The following is a 16,582-nucleotide window of genomic DNA, read 5'->3' as shown; positions in this document are numbered from 1 at the left end:
ATAGAGCTGCACTGAACATTGTGATACATGACTCTTTTTGAATTATGGTTTACTCTGGGTATATGCCCAGTAGTGGGATTGCTGGGTCGTATGGTAGTTCTATTTTTAGTATTTTAAGAAACCTCCATACTGTTCTCCATAGTGGCTGTATCAATTTACATTCCCACCAACAGTGCAAGAGGGTTCACTTTTCTCCACACCCACTCCAGCATTTATTGTTTGTAGATTTTTTGATGATGGCCATTCTGACTGGTGTGAGATGATATCTCATTGTAGTTTTAATTTACATTTTTCTAATGATTAGTGATGTTGAGCATCCTTTCATGTGTTCGTTGGTAATCTGTATATCTTCTTTGGAGAAATGTCTATTTAGGTCTTCCGCACATTTTTGGATTGGGTTGTTTTTTTTTTTTGAAATTGAGCTGCATGAGCTGCTTGTAAATTTTGGAAATCTCCAAAATTTATTTTGTCAGTTGCTTCATTTGCAAATATTTTCTCCCATTCTGAGGGTTGTCTTTTCATCTTGTTTATGGTTTCCTTTGCTGTGCAAAAGCTTTTAAGATTCATTAGGTCCCATTTGTTTATTTTTGTTTTTATTTCCATTTCTCTAGGAGGTGGGTCAAAAAAGATCTTTCTGTGATTTACGTCAAAGAGTGTTCTGCCTATGTTTTCCTCTAAGAGTTTTATAGTGTCTGGCCTTACATTTAGGTCTTTAATCCATTTTGAGTTTCTTTTTCTGTATGGTGTTAGGGAGTGTTGTAATTTCATTCTTTTATATGTAGCTGTCCAGTTTTCCCAACACCACTTATTGAAGAGGCTGTCTTTTCTCCATTGTATATTCTTGCCTCCTTTATCAAAGATAAGGTGACCATATGTGCGTGGGTTTATCTCTGGGCTTTCTATCCTGTTCAGTTGATCTGTATTTCTTTTTGTGTGCCAGAACCATACTGTCTTGATTATTATAGCTTTGTAGTATAGTCTGAAGTCCAGGAGCCTGAGTCCTCCAGCTCCGTTTTTCTTTCTCAAGATTACTTTGGCTATTCGGGGTCTTTTGTGTTTCCATACAAATTTGAAATTTTTTGTTCTAGTTCTGTGAAAAATGCCATTTGTAGTTTGATAGGGATTGCATTGAATCTCTAGATTGTTTTTGGTAGTATAATCATTTTCACAATATTGATTCTTCTAATCGAAGAACATGGTATATCTCTCCATCTGTTGGTATCATCTTTAATTTCTTTCATCAGTGTCTTAGAGTTTTCTGCATACAGGCCTTTTGTCTCCTTAGGTAGGTTTATTCCTAGGTACTTTATTCTTTTTGTTGCAGTGGTAAATGGTATTTTTCCTTAATTTCTCTTTCAGATTTTTCATTATTAGTGTATAGGAATGCAAGAGATTTCTGTGTATAAATTTTGTATCCTGCTACTTTACCAAATTCATTGATTAGCTCTAGTAGTTTTCTGGTAGCATCTTTAGGATTCTCAATGTATAGTATCATGTCATCTGCAAACAGAGACAGCTTTGCTTCTTCTTTTCTGATTTGGTTTCCCTTTATTACTTTATCTTCTCTGATTTCTGTGGCTAAAACTTCCAAAACTATGTTGAATAATAGTGGTGAGAGTGGACAGCCTTGTCTTGCTCCTGATCTTAGAGGAAATGGTTTCAGTTTTTCACCATTGAGAACGATGTTGGCTGTGCATTTGTCATATGTGGCCTTTATTATGTTGAGGTAAGTTCCCTCTATGCCTCCTTTCTGGAGGGTTTTTTTTTTATCATAAATGGGTGTTGAATTTTGTGGAGAGTTTTTATCATAAATGGGTGTTGAATTTTGTCAAAAGCATTTTCTGCTTCTATTGAGATGATCATATGGTTTTTCTCCTTCAGTTTGTTAATATGGTTTATCACATTGATCGATTTGCATATATTGAAGAATCCTTGCATTCCTGGGATAAACCCCACTTGATCATGATGTATGATCCTTTTAATGTGCTGCTGGATTCTGTTTGCTAGTATTTTCTTGAGGATTTTTGCATCTATGTACATCAGTGATATTGGCCTGTAGTTTTCTTTCTTTGTGACATCTTTGCCTGGTTTGGTATTAGGGTGATGGGGGCCTCATAGAATGAGTTTGGGAGTGTTCCTTCGTCTAGTATATTTTGGAAGAGTTTGAGAAGGATAGGTGTTAGCTCTTCTCTAAATGTTTGATAGAATTCGCCTGTGAAGCCATCTGGTCCTGGACTTTTGTTTGTTGGAAGATTTTTAATCACAGCCTGAATTTCAGTGTTTGTGACTGGTCTTTTATATTTTCTATTTCTTCCTGGTTCAGTCTTGGAAGGTTGTGTTTTTCTAAGAATTTGTCCATTTCTTCCAGGTTGTCCATTTTATTGACATATACTTGCTTATAGTAATCTCTCATGATCCTTTGTATCTCTGCAGTGTCAGTTGTTACTTCTCCTTTTAAATTTCTAATTCTATTGATTTGAGTATCTCCCTTTTTTTCTTGATGAGTCGGGCTAATAGCTTATCAATTTTGTTTATCTTGTGAAAGAACGAGCTTTTAGCTTTATTGATCTTTGCTATCATTTCCTTCATTTCTTTTTATTTATTTCTGATCTGATCTTTATGATTTCTTTCCTTTTGCTAACTTTGGGGGTTTTTGTTCTTCTTTCTCTAATTGCTTTAGGTCTAATGTTAGACTGTTTATTTGAGATGTTTCTTGTTTCTTGAGGTAGGACTGTATTGCTCTAATCTTCCCTCTTAGAAGTGCTTTTGCTGCATCCCATAGGTTTTGGTTTGTCGTGTTTTCATTGTCATTTGTTTCTAGGTATTTTTTTATTTTATCTTTGATTTCTTCAGTGATCTCTTGGTTATTTAGTAGTGTATTGTTTAGTCTCCATGTGTTTGTATCTTTTACAGATTTTTTTCTGTAATTGACATCTAGTCTCATAGTTTTGTGGTTGGAAAATATACTTGATACAATTCAATTTTCTTAAATTTAGTATGGCTTGATTTGTGACCCAAGGTATGATCTATTGAGAATGTTCCATGAGCACTTGAGAAGAAAGTGTATTCTGTTGTTTTTGCATGAAATGGCCTATAAATATCAATTAAGTCCACCTTGTTTAATGTATCATTTAAAGCTTGTGTTTCCTTATTTATTTTCATTTTGGATGATCTGTCCATTGGTGAAAATGGGGTGTTAAAGTCCACTACTATGATTGTGTTACTGTTGATTTCCCCTTTTATAGCTGTTAGCATTTGCCTTATGCATTGAGGTGCTCCAATATTGGGTGCATAAATATTTACAATTGTTATATCTTCTTCTTGGATTGATCCCTTGATCATTACGTAGTGTCCTTCTTTGTCTCTTGTAATAGTCTTTATTTTAAAGTCTATTTTGTCTGATATGAGAATTGCCACTCCAGCTTTCTTTTGCTTTCCATTTGTATGGACTATCTTTTTCCATCCCCTCACTTTCAGTCTGTATGTGTCCCTAGGTCTGAAGTGGGTCTCTTGTAGACTGCATATATATGAGTCTTGTTTTTGTATCCATTCAGCCAGTCTATGTCTTTTGGTTGGAGCATTTAATCCATTTACATTTAAAATAATTATCCATATGTATGTTCCTCTTACCGTTTTCTTAATTGTAAGAAGCCCATAAGTCCACAAGTACATAAGTCTGGACCAACCTCTTTGCTTTTTTTACTTTCTTAATTGTTTTGAGTTTGTTATTGTAGGTCTTTTCCTTCTCTTGTGTTTCCTGCCTAGAGAAGTTTCTTTACATTTGTTGTAAAGCTGGTTTGGTGGTGCTGAATTCTCTTAGCTTTTACTTGTCTGTAAAGGTTTTAATTTCTCTGTTGAATCTGAATGAAATCCTTTCTGGGTAGAGTAATCTTGGTTGTAGGTTTTTCCTTTTCATCATTTTAAATATGTCCTACCACTCCTTTCTGGCTTGCAGAGTTTCTGCTGAAAGATCAGCTGTTAACTTTATGGGGATACCCTTGTATGTTATTTGTTGTTTTTCCCTTGCTGCTTTTAATATTTTTTCTTTGTATTTAATTTTTGATAGTTTGATTAATATGTGTCTTGGCATTTTTCTCCTTGGATTTACCCGTATGGGACTCTCTGCACTTCCTGGACTTGATTGACTATTTCCTTTCTCATATTAAGGAAGTTTTCAACTATAATATCTTCAAATATTTTCTCAGTCTCTTTCTTTTTCTCTTCTTCCTCTGAGACCCCTATAATTCGGATGTTGGTGCATTTAATGTTGTCCCACAGGTCTCTGAGACTGTCCTCAATTCTTTTCATTCTTTTTTCTTTATTCTGCTCTGCAGTAGTTATTTCCAATATTTTATCTTCCAGGTCACTTATCTGTTCTTCTGCCTCAGTTATTCTGCTATTGATTCCTTCTAGAGAGTTTTAAATTTCTTTTATTGTGTTGTTCATCATTGTTTGTTTGCTCTTTAGTTCTTTTAAGTCCGTGTTATATGTTTCTTGTATTTTCTCCATTTTATTTCCAAGATTTTGGATCATCTTTACTATCATTACTCTGATTCTTTTTCAGGTAGACTGCCTGTTTCTTCTTCATTTGTTTGGTCTGATGGGTTTTTACATTGCTCCTTCATCTTCTGTGTGTTTCTCTGTCTTCTCATTTTGCTTAACTTACTGTGTTTGGGGGCTCCTTTTCGCAGGCTCCAGGTTTTTAGTTACTGTTGTTTTTGGTGTCTGCTCCCAGTGGCTAAGGTTGGTTCAGTGGGTTGTCTAGGCTTCCTGGTGGAGGGAACCGGTGCCTGTGTTCTGGTGGATGAGGCTGGATCTTGTCTTTCTGGTGGGCAGGGCTGTGTCTGGTGGTGTGTTTTGGGGTGTCTGAGACCTTATTATGATTTTAGGCAGCCTCTCTGTCAATGGGTGGGGTTGTGTTCCTATCTTGCTAGTTGTTTGGCATAGGGTGTCTAGCACTGTACCTTGCTGGTCGTTGAGTGTAGCTGGGTCTTCGCATTGAGATGGAGATCTCTTGGAGAACTTTTGCCATTTGATATTACATGGAGCCGGGAGTCTCTGGTGGACCAATGTGCTGAACTCGGCTCTCCCATCTCAGAGGCACAGGCCTGACACCCAGCTGGAGCATGAAGCCCCTGTCAGCCACACGGAATAGTCCAAGTCATAGAGGCAGAAAGCAGAATGGTGTTGCCAGGGGCTAGAAGACCATCTGTTCATTTTCCATAGACAACTGATGTTGAACCTTTTCTTTTCCTTTATGCTTAGTCCAGTCTCACTTGCTTGTAGGGCACTGTGTACAGAAGCTTCACACCCAGACCATCAGATACTAGATTACCCATAACTTTTGTATTTCTCCTGAGGCTATCATTTATTCTATACTTCCCCTTCTTTTCTGGAGTGAGAACACATTTTGATTAACCTGTCTTAACTCATTCAGATCTTGTCTCTTCTGTTTGTCTTACTGTGATTTAATTCTTCTTGCCTATGTCCACTTGGATTATGGATACTTTCTTCCATTTGCTATAAGCCCGTCCTTTCATTTTACATCTATGAATCATTCACATGCAAGGTTTAGAAGAGATTTATAAGATCATAACGTAATAACTCAAAAGGTGTACTGCTATCAGATATCTGATTTTCAAGGGAATAACAAACAAGTTTACCTCATTATAAAATAAAACAAGATAAATGTAAGTTTAATCTTGACTTTAAACTCTTTGTTTTGTTGTCACCTTCAAAATTATTTTAAGTTTAGTTCAATGATCACTGGGGTTTAGAGAGAACATTTGGGTGTTTTATATTTACTTCAGTATTTGAATTTAATTATACAACTTTCCAAATGCATAGAATTTGTTTATTCTTCACAGATAAATGGGGTCAGCCTCAGTTTCAATTCTTCCAAGCAATTCCTTCCTAGGACATTTCAGCTGGATACACTGAACTGGAATCCATACACTGAAGCAGGTGGAATATAAAGTTCAATATCTCACATATAGTGGAGCTTAGAATTTAGCCACTCATCCAGACAGAGTCAGGTTCATCCAAGGGTCAGGTAACCCCTATAAGGATGCCATTCCTTTCTCATTCTTCATGCTATATCTCTGCAGGTGGTCATTTACATGTTCTTCATTTTGTCCATTCCCATTGCCACAGTTAGCCTAAGTCACCATCAATTGAACTATGGTTACATTTTTATTCACTTGTATATTGGTTAACCAATTATTCAGATGTTAGCTTTGAGGTTGCTAGGATCTGGTCTGTCCTTTTTCTTTCCACTGTATCTCCAATGCCGAGAACAATGAATGCCTTGTGTTAGGCACAACCTATATATTGGGTCAACTCAACATATATTTGCTGAATTTCCCTTTAAAAAAGTCATTAAAAATATTATACACAGTCTTTCCAACAAACTTGTCTTCTATCACTTCAGACTTCTACTCTCTGTCATTCTGTTTTCTCTAGACTTTCACTTCCTTAAATGCTGAAGCTGTAGCATAAGTCTGGACCAACCTCTTTGCTCTTTTTACTTTCTGCAACACTCTTTTTCCTCTTTCCATTTCCTATTTATCATCTTTAACACATCCTTCCATTTTGAGTTTAGATCTAACTCTCCTTATTTCATTAGTGAGGTAGACATTTCTTCAATATTTAACCACCGAAATCCAATTCTTCTGTACCATTATGTTTAGTATGTTTTTCTCTCTCTCACTTCAATGTATGTTTCTGGAAGGCAGAGACCATCTTGCTCACTTGTATGTTTCTAGGTCCTAGTAGATGCTCAGTAAATATCCATAGAAGACTGAATGAATGTTCTCAGATTCACTTCATGCCATCCATCATGTTGCCCCAGTGCACTGAGCCAAGATTTTGCCTTATTCCTTGCTTCTAGGTTTTGGGTTGTACTACTTTGTATTTACCTGGCTTCCTTATGGGGTCAAAAGCTTTATTCCACACTCAGAAAAATGAATGGGCTTCTGTTCCCTGAGGATAGACCTTTATCATAAGGAAAACACTACTGCTTGACCTCTGTGTTCTATCCACATAATCAGAAATCCCCATGGCTAACAAATTTTGGATGGTTTCTGATGAGAATATAACTCTTATTCTTCCAAAATAGATCTTATGGCTGTAACTCAACCATCATGGTGCTTGCTCAAGCCTCGGGTAATAATATGCAGAGCAGAAAGGAATTTCTCACTGAACTCGTTAGTTCTCTAACATGGCTGTGCATCTGAATCAACTGGGGAATGTTTGAAATGTACAAATCCTGCCTTTACCAATGAATTCAAAATTTTCAAGGGTAAGCATCAGGAATTTAGAGTTTAAAAAAATGTCCCCTGGTGATTTTGATATACAGCCAAGCTTGGAATCACTGATATTTATTTTTATTTTCTACCTGAAGGACCACTCTTATAATTCCTAAACTAGAAAAATATAATTACATTTCCCCATGGTTTAAGAAAAAAATAATAAAATACGGTCTAATTTTTCATGAGAAAGACAGATAAAAATATATGTGAAATAAAATTCAATCAAGATATCCTAGGAAACTCAGTTAAGGGACATGGATACCCTCCATTTTTTTAAGGATAAAAACCAAAGTTTCCAGTGGCTTTCCTGTTTCACTTCATTTGTTTGTTTATTCACTAACAATTATTTATCGAGTGCCTACTACTGATCAGACACTATTCTAGGTTTTAGGAACATAAGAATGAGCAAAAAACTGACAAAGTTCCTACTCTTATAGAGCTTACAAGTGGAGACAAGGGACCAGTAAATGAATAAACAAATAAATGATGACTTTTTCTTGACATATCAAGTTCTTTGAAGAAGGATAAAGCAAGGTAAGGGGATAGAGTGATACTATTTTATCTGGGGTGATCAGGGAATAAAGACTCTCTAAAAAAGTGGTATTGAGTAGAGAGGCTTGAATGAGGTGAAGAAGAGAGATGGGAGATAGCTGAGAAAGTGTGGCAGGGAAGAGTAATCTCAAAGGAACTGAGGCAGCAGTGTACTTGGTACTTGGAACACATTAAGTAAGTCATTTATCCTTCTTAGCTTCCATTTTCTTCATTTTCCCAGTGAGAATGATAATTTCATTTTGCCACTCTTTAAGTGCAATACTGTGTGTATTGAATTAGGCAATGTACATAAAAATACTTTGTCATAGGATATTGAATATAGTTGTCTGTGCTTTACAGTAGGACCTTGTTGTTTATCCAGTCTATATATAAAAGTTTATATCTGCTAACCCCAATCTCCCACTCCATCCCTCCTCCAACCGCCTGCCCCTTGGCAACCACCAGTCTGTTCTCTACCTCCGTGATTCTGTTTCTGTTTCATAGATAGATTCATTTGTGTCATATTTTAGATTTTACATATAAGGGGTATCATATGGTACTTGTCTTTCTCTATAAACCATTATGGAAAAGGATATAAAAAATGTATATATATGTATAACTGAGTCACTTTGCTGTACAGCAGAAATTAATACAACATTGTAAATCAACTATACTTCAATAAAAAAACAAAATAAAATAATCAAATAATTTTTTTTTTTTAGCCATCTACTCTTTTATTTATTTATTTTTTTGGCCACACCTCGTGGCATGTGGGATCTTAGTTCCCCAGCCAGGGATCTAATGCGCTCCCCTGGTAGTGGAAGTGAGCACTGAGTCTTAACCATTTGACTGCCAGGGAAGTCCAAAAATAAAATAATCTTAAAAAATACTTTGTCAAATCAGAAGCACCATATAAAGGGAATCTATCAAGTGTTAATAGGCTGATGGTGATTAATGTTGTCTTTACCTAGAATAAAAAGCACAGTTTTAGATATAATAGTGCAGGAAAGAACCTCAGGAAATCTTTTTACTTTCTTTAGGCTTTAAAGTTAGAATGATATTATTAACCCATTTTTCAGGTCACACAATTTCATCATGGAAAGATTAAGTGGCTTGCCCAAGGTGACACTGATAGTTAGGACTGGAAGAGGTCTGATAACTCAGTTTTCTGCTTGCAGTGCTCTTTCTACTAGATTCATTTTCCATATCATATTATTCAGTCATTTTGGCTAAGTACTTTCTAATATGTTTAAACATCAAACTCTGGTGAATAAAATGCAATCCAGTCTCTCCACAGTCACTGTCCAGACTCAAAAGGGGAGACAGAGAGCCTTCTGGTACCATTGTTAAGGTCATAAATATCTCTCTTGCCAAATTAGCACTGGGGCTGCAATCCTTGACTTCAGAAAATGGTTTCTGCAGCCGGGCCTTCCATCACTGTGAAGTGACATATACATATATCATCACCCAATATGCATTGGCCAACATAAAAAAGCTCTTATGCACACAAATATTGAGACATTTTACTGAGAAATGGAGCTTGAGAAATTGCCCAATGTCATCCCTCCTCCAGCCCCCACTACCACCACCTCCCCTGCCTCCCCTGCCCCTCCCTTCCCTCCTGGGGGAAATGGATATACATGACTTAGAGAAAGCTGTGTTTTAGGAGAACTCCATTGGCCTGAAACTAGGAGAGCTGACTGCATGATTTTGGGGGATTGAAGTTGGCATTGAAATCCCTGCAGGGAAATGTCCTAGAGGGCAGATATCACATTGGTTTATCCTACATAGAGCTTCGTTGAGCAAACCACACAGAAAGGGTAGCATAATAATGCAATCTCTTTGTGCAAGAACTGGTCCATTTGGTAAGCTCTCTGAACTCATCATGCTGGCCACTTTGGGACCTTTGAGTAAATTATTGCCTCACTGGGAGAAGCTGGCTCATTAGGCTGCCACATATATAGCAACGATAGCTTTATATTTCCATTCCCAGGAATGTTTGATAGATATTAATGGACTCTATTAAAGACTGGAAGCAGAAACGATGTCTATTAGAAAGATAGCCCTTTATTTTATTTCTACTGGCTGTGCTTTCAATCCCTCAGCTGTGCAGGGGGAACAAACACATTCATTGAATGCCTACTATGTGCTGGCAATAATTACATGGTTTTCTCACTGAATTCTCCTGATACTCCCTCTTTTATAAATTAGGGCTCTGTATTAGGCTTCTCCAGAGAAACAGAACCTATGTGTGTGTGTGTGTGTGTGTGTGTGTGTGTGTGTGTTTGTGTGTATTATGAGGCATGGGCTCACACAGTTATGGAGGCTGACAAATTCTAAGATCTGCAATTTGGAGACCCAGGAGAGCAGATGATGTACTTTCACTTTGAGTCTGAAGGTCTGAGAACTAGAAGAGCCAATGCTGTAAGCCCAGTTTGAAAGCCACCAAGCTTGAGAACAAAGAAGAGCCCTTGTTTTGGTTGGAGACCAAAGGCTAGGAAAGACCCATGACCCAGCTCAACAGTCAGGCAGAAGTTCCTACTTACTTAGCCTTTTTGTTCTATTCAGGTGTTCAATTGATTGGGTGGGTTCCGGTCCCACCCCCAACATTAGAGGTGGAAACCTGCTTTACTCAGACTACCCATGCAAATGTTAATCTTATCCAGAAACACCGTTGCAGACACACCCAGAATAATGTTTGACCAAATGTCTGGGCACTCTGTGGTCCAGCCATGCTGACAAATAAAATTACACAGGCTCAGAGGGGAAAGAAACTTGCTCAAAGACATATAGACATGGGCGAACATGTTTCTATGTCTGGAAGCTTGAATCCTTCCCTTGCATCTCACTACCCCTTACCACTTCCTAACTTGTCCCTCTATGTGGAACAGTAGATATTTTAATAGTGTGATTTTTGTTTTCTAAAGGTTTCATGAACTCCCCCTGCAACTCCATTTCCTAGTATCCTCCAACGTTCATATTCCAACTCATTTAAACTCATGTCATTGTCAATTATGTGTTTATGATCAATTGTATATATATGACTATGACATAAAATATATTCTCCTTGAATTTCCCTAGAGTGAATGGGTCATCCTTTTTCTTGGAACCCTGGCTGATATATCATGGAATGCTTAAATCAACCTTCTCAGGAATATACCATTATTGCCTCATTTTACAAATGAGGAAAACAGTTGGGCTTCAGCAATCTGCAGAAGATCACAAATCTTGTGAGTAGAATAGTTGGGATTGGAACACAGGAAGTGTAGCTTTACCACATTATAACGCTTTAATAAAAAAAAATCCTTGTTCCAAATGAACACTCTACCTAGAACGACAGCCCAGTTTAAGTCCCCTTTTCTTCTAAAACATTCTCATTTTATTTGACCACTATTGTTTTGTGATCCTTACCCTTCAAATTTATTGAGGATCATCCTTAAATCTTATGCTTGTATATTTGTTCTACAGTCACAGAAAGAACATACTCGCTGGGGACAGAGACCACTGGTTCCCTTTTTAATTTTCAGCAGGTAGCTTTGTCCTAGGAACAAGATACATTTTTAATAAACATTTGCTGATTGATTCAGGTTCATTTACATACAATAACTCAACAAGGAATATCTTCTTGAATATGTCAGAATATGGAAGAAAGTAGGCTGCTAAGGTTGAGTGGCAAAATCATGGGTTTGGAGGCAATTCTTCCTTCCCAGCTATATGACTTTGGATGAGCCACTTAATTTTTTTGTGTGTTAGTTATTTCCATGAGGGCAACTACCATCTTGTGCCCCTTGCATCTAGCTTGGACCTTGGCATCTATTAGACATTTGAAAAATATGTGTTAAATGGACAAATAAATGCATATTTTAAAAATAAACTTTATTTTTTAGAAGAGTTTTAGATTTACAGAAAAATTAAGAGAACAAATAGTTCTTATATATCCCACACCCAGTTTCCCTTATTATTAACATCTACATTAGCATGGTACAGTGTTACAATTAATGAACAAATACATTATTGGTTCCATACTTTATTCAAAATCCATACTTTATTCAAATTTCCTTAGTTTTTATCTAATGTCCTTTTTTTTTCTTTCTTTTTTTTTTATTTTTTTTTTTATTTTTTTTATTTTTTTTTTCGCACACTTTCCTTTAATGTTAATTGAATTTCAGAGCGAGTAAAACATAACTAAAAAGTCACAGCAATGGGACAAAGTGCTGCTTTGTTTTAAAACTGCACATTTGCTTTGCCTTTTGAGAACCTTTGGTTAGACTTTTTGTACAGTAAGCCATTTCATTACATATGGTTATATTCCCAGTCTAAGACCTTAATTGACACACTCAGTGACAACATTCTTATAAATTATAGCCAACTATAAGTCCTCCCTCAGGCTTCTCCTCTGTGCTTTGTAAATACGTACATCTTTTTCAGGATCATAGTGAACCTTACTCACAGTAAATTGCCTCTCAAGCATCGCTAAGAAGTTGTGATCCCGTTCATAGCGAATTCGGCAAGCTAAAAGAATCACAGAGTGGTTGCTACAGGGATGTTCCAATGTTTGAAGAAGATCTGTGAATGTTTCTTCTAAATATATGATATCAGCTCCAAGTATCAGGTCAAATTCTCCAGGTGAAAAACTCCCCAAATTCTGTCCCCAAGTCAGCTCCTTAACAACAGCTCTGGGCTGGATATGGGGAGGTAAGTTGGCTTGAACGTTTGATTTAAGAAACTCTAATGCTACTTTTCGATCCGTGATAGTCACATGAGCACCGCGTCCCAAACCACCGCTGAGACTCCCAGTTGTTTCCAGTCTTGCCGGATCTGTATGGTGTGGTTTGCCAAGGAGAAGGTGGCAAGAGGCTTGTGAAATCTCTGCAGCCCCATTTCCGCGGTCTCCTCATAGGGCACCAGGGCCATCTCGCCCGCGCCCAGCTCTCTGCTCGCTCAAAGGTCCTTCCCGCGAGCTCCGGAGCTGCGGGAACAGGCGAGGTAGGGGCGGGAGCTTGGAGAGGAGCCCCCCTCCAGCGGCGCTGGCCCGCCACACCCTAAGGCCCACGGCACCACCTCGCCTCCACTTACGGCTCCCTTTTCTTTCTTTTTTGATTCCAGTTTCCTATCCAGGATACCACATTACATTTTGTTGTCATGTCTCATATTTCCTTTGCTCTTGATGCCCTTGACAGTTTTGAGTAATACTAGTCAGATGTTTTGTAGAGTGTCCCCTTATTGGGATTTGTCTGATGTTTTGTCATAATTATCCTGGGGTTGTGGTATTTTCATCACATCATATCAAGGGCACATATTATCAAAATGACTTATCACTGTTGTTATTGACCTTGATCACTGTTGCTGAGGTAATGTTTGTAAGGTTTCTCCACTGTAAAGTTTTCTTCTTTTCCATACCATGAAAGAAGTCACTGTGCTCAATCTGCACTTAAGGAATGTTGGTTTTACTCCACCTTGCTGAGGATGAAGTATCTACATAAATGATTTGGAAGTCTTCTACTTGGGAGATTTGTCTCTTCTTCCTCATTTACTCAGTTATTCCTTTTTTATCAGCATGGACTTATGGTTATTTATTCTATGCTTTTCTTTATAATCCAATACTACTTGACTTTATTGTTCAAATTGTTCCAACTTTGACCATTGGAAGCTCTTTTGATTGGCTCCTGTGTCCCTTTGACATACCCCATCATCGTGGTTTGATTTTCTTTTTTTCAGAATATCCTTACTTTCTGGCACTACATGATGCTCTAGGCTAATTTTGTATATTTTCTATCTCAGTCCTAGAATCACCAAGAAGCCCTGGTTTCTTTTATCAGAAATGGTATTAGAAACCAAGATTTGGGCACAAGGTATACTCAATAAGTGTGTCTTTGATGAGGGGAAAGGAATAGTAAATGCTTCCCAAGCAAGTGTTCCATGCCACTGAAAATACCAAAGTGATTAGTGATGCCTCAAAGGTGCAGTCTACTGGATGACATGGTGGAGGCATTTATACCTTTACAACTTTCTTCTAATCCTTATGGTTCAAGGAGAAACCTTCCATTTGATCCTGGTAATCTCAAACTTGAGAATTTACTTTTCTAACAGAGTGAGTGAACCTCAGGCCCTGAGCTTCAGGCAAGCAAAAACATCAAGTTAGAATCTATTAATATCATTTTGTTTTGGTTATATTCATTTGCATTATCATCTTCAATTATGGCAGATTCAACTAGTTTTCTATTTGTAATAGCAATATATACGTTCCTCAAAGTATATGAGTAAAAATGTAAATACATTTACAGGAAAAAATAATAGTATGTGAATGGTTGGTGCAATGTGGTGAAAGTGGTGAGTTTGGAAAATTATTCCAAATGATTGAGTTTGGAAAAAATTGGAAGGGATAATTTTGAAAACCTCTTGCAGCTCTAGAATTTGATATTCTGTCAGCCAGTATCTATTATCTCACACCCATAGCTGTGTGCAGTACTTGAGAGTGGGCAAATTTTGAAATCTGAATCACAAAGAAAGCAAGAACACTGTTGAGAACATGAAAATACATGCAGTCATTTTTTTGTAGCTGTTCTTAGCTCCAGAACAGATCTAACAGCCAGGCATTGGCAGAGGGTCAGGTGAGAAATCCTGGGTAGTGCCTCAGGAGAGCTGTGGCACTGAGATCAGAGAACTACAAACCAAGGGGAAAGTTGATTTTAATAGCATCAATGGATATTCTCAAAATGTTCATGAAAAATGAAAATATAAAGCAAATAATTGTGACAAGCATATTGTCTAATTAAGATGAATGGGACATGCTTCTTATGCATTTTTAATCTGTTAAATAAACAGCATATTAATAAGGCTTAATTATATCACCACATACTTAAAGTGACTTTCTAAAATAAAGTTTATTTTGATTTAACATATGCTTTTTGGTGTGTTTTTGTAGAACTTTTATAAACATCTTACACAAATAACTTCTTGAAACAAATCTCCTGGATGTGACCATCATCTTGATCATAATTTCTTGGAAAATTCAGGACTTACAATTTCCATTTCCATATGCTTGTGTATTGCAAAAATGATCCTCTTATCTTTGACTGTGTTTCTTCATGATTCTTACCTTTCATTTCCATTCCACACACTGATGGACAACATATCCTGCTGATTCTTAGACATAGCTCCTTAATCTGTCCTCCACTCTTTACATGTATGGAGGATAGCCACAGATTCCTTGACCCTCTTCCCTTCGAAAGGTAGGGTTAATTTCCCTTCCCTTTGAACCTGGACTGGACGTAACTTCTTTGACCAATGGAATGCAATAGACACATGAACTTCAGAGGACTGGCAGCTTCTGCCTCCGTCTTTTGGAGCCCTGAGACACCAATAAGAAGTCTGACAACTCTGCTCGAGAAACCATGTGGAGAAGCTCTGAGACTACAGAGAAGGGGACAGGAACCCAGTTGAGCCTAACCTCGTAGCCAGCAATTCAGCAAGACTTACTCACCATGATTTTGTGTGTGAAGCAGGCTTTCTAGCATATAGGTTTGAGGGATTTACATTCAAGTCAAAGTGAAAATTATAACTTCAGCTGAGGCTTCTGATGTCCATCATATACTCTTTAGTCATGCTCATTTCTTCCATCTTTACCCTTCTCTGCTTGACTATCCCCCAACACAACGTTTTGGTTCAATTCTGGCCCAGGTACTAGAATTGTTCAATTCCAGTTACCTCTCTTTTTACCTTGGTTTCTCCCAGCGGATGCCTCACCTTCTTCCAGCAAGCAACCTCTTAAGGTATTTTCTCTGCACAGCTTCACTTCTACCCTAAGAGACAGTCCTGTGTTAGTTATTAAGATATTTTATTTAGGTTTTCTACAATAATACATTTTCCCCTTACATTTAGGTAATTATTTCATAGATCTTTAAAGTGCTTTCATATTATTCCTATGAGATAAGGAAGATAGGGTCAAAATACAAAGTTTGAATTTGACAAGGCTTAAAGTCCTCTCCATATGTTTCTATTGAAATGGAGACTTAAAGTTGAAAGAGCATTCAGGGATCATCTAATTTTAGGAAGATAAGCTATGATGATCTGTACTTTACACATGAGATCCCTGGTGCCTAGAGAATTTCAGTGGTTTGCAGAAAGAAAGAATAAATGGTGAGGGTGGCCATAGAACTCATTGTCTTCTACTTTTGGGGCAGTACTCTTCTTATTTCTTCATCAAATGTCTCAGTTCAGTGCAAAGTGTGGAATGAGACAGTAGGAAAGCAGCTGAGCATGCATATGGTGCCCAGATGTAGATCCTTGGGGGAGAGGATGTATTGGAGAAGGTTTAGAAATGATTCCAAGGAAGTAAATTGTTCATTTAAGTGTAGATGCAGCATAAGAAGTGTCTATGAAAATGATGATTTGTGGACATGCATTATTAATGTCTTTATTAGACTTCCTGCTTCTTTTGCTTTGCTGCCAGCACCTTTAGGTGGTTAAAGTTACAACAGAAAGATAGAAAGTTATGCTCTCCTGTTAAGATACCAGATCTTATGAAGACAGGCAGCTAAATGTTTCACCAAGAGATGCAGTCACCTCCATCAACATATATTTATACATTGAAGACTTTTTAAATTTCTGCAAAGGAAATAAAATAAAAATTTTTATTTCTGCACTTTTTAAATTTCTGTCAACAAATTTAGTTTATCAAAGGGAATTCCATTATCTCATTGACTTTAAACAATGAAGACCTTGAAACATTCAGTCAATAC

General features: G+C 37.2%; 1 pseudogene; it reads right to left on the bottom strand.

The window, feature by feature from the left end:
* Positions 1–11,982: 11,982 nt before the first annotated feature.
* LOC132366568 (protein N-lysine methyltransferase METTL21A-like) lies at positions 11,983–12,917 on the bottom strand (annotated as a pseudogene).
* Positions 12,918–16,582: the final 3,665 nt, after the last annotated feature.

The sequence above is a fragment of the Balaenoptera ricei genome, chromosome 5, assembly GCF_028023285.1.
Source record: "Balaenoptera ricei isolate mBalRic1 chromosome 5, mBalRic1.hap2, whole genome shotgun sequence".
NCBI lineage: Eukaryota > Metazoa > Chordata > Mammalia > Artiodactyla > Balaenopteridae > Balaenoptera > Balaenoptera ricei.
This window is presented reverse-complemented; position numbering and strand designations above follow the sequence as displayed.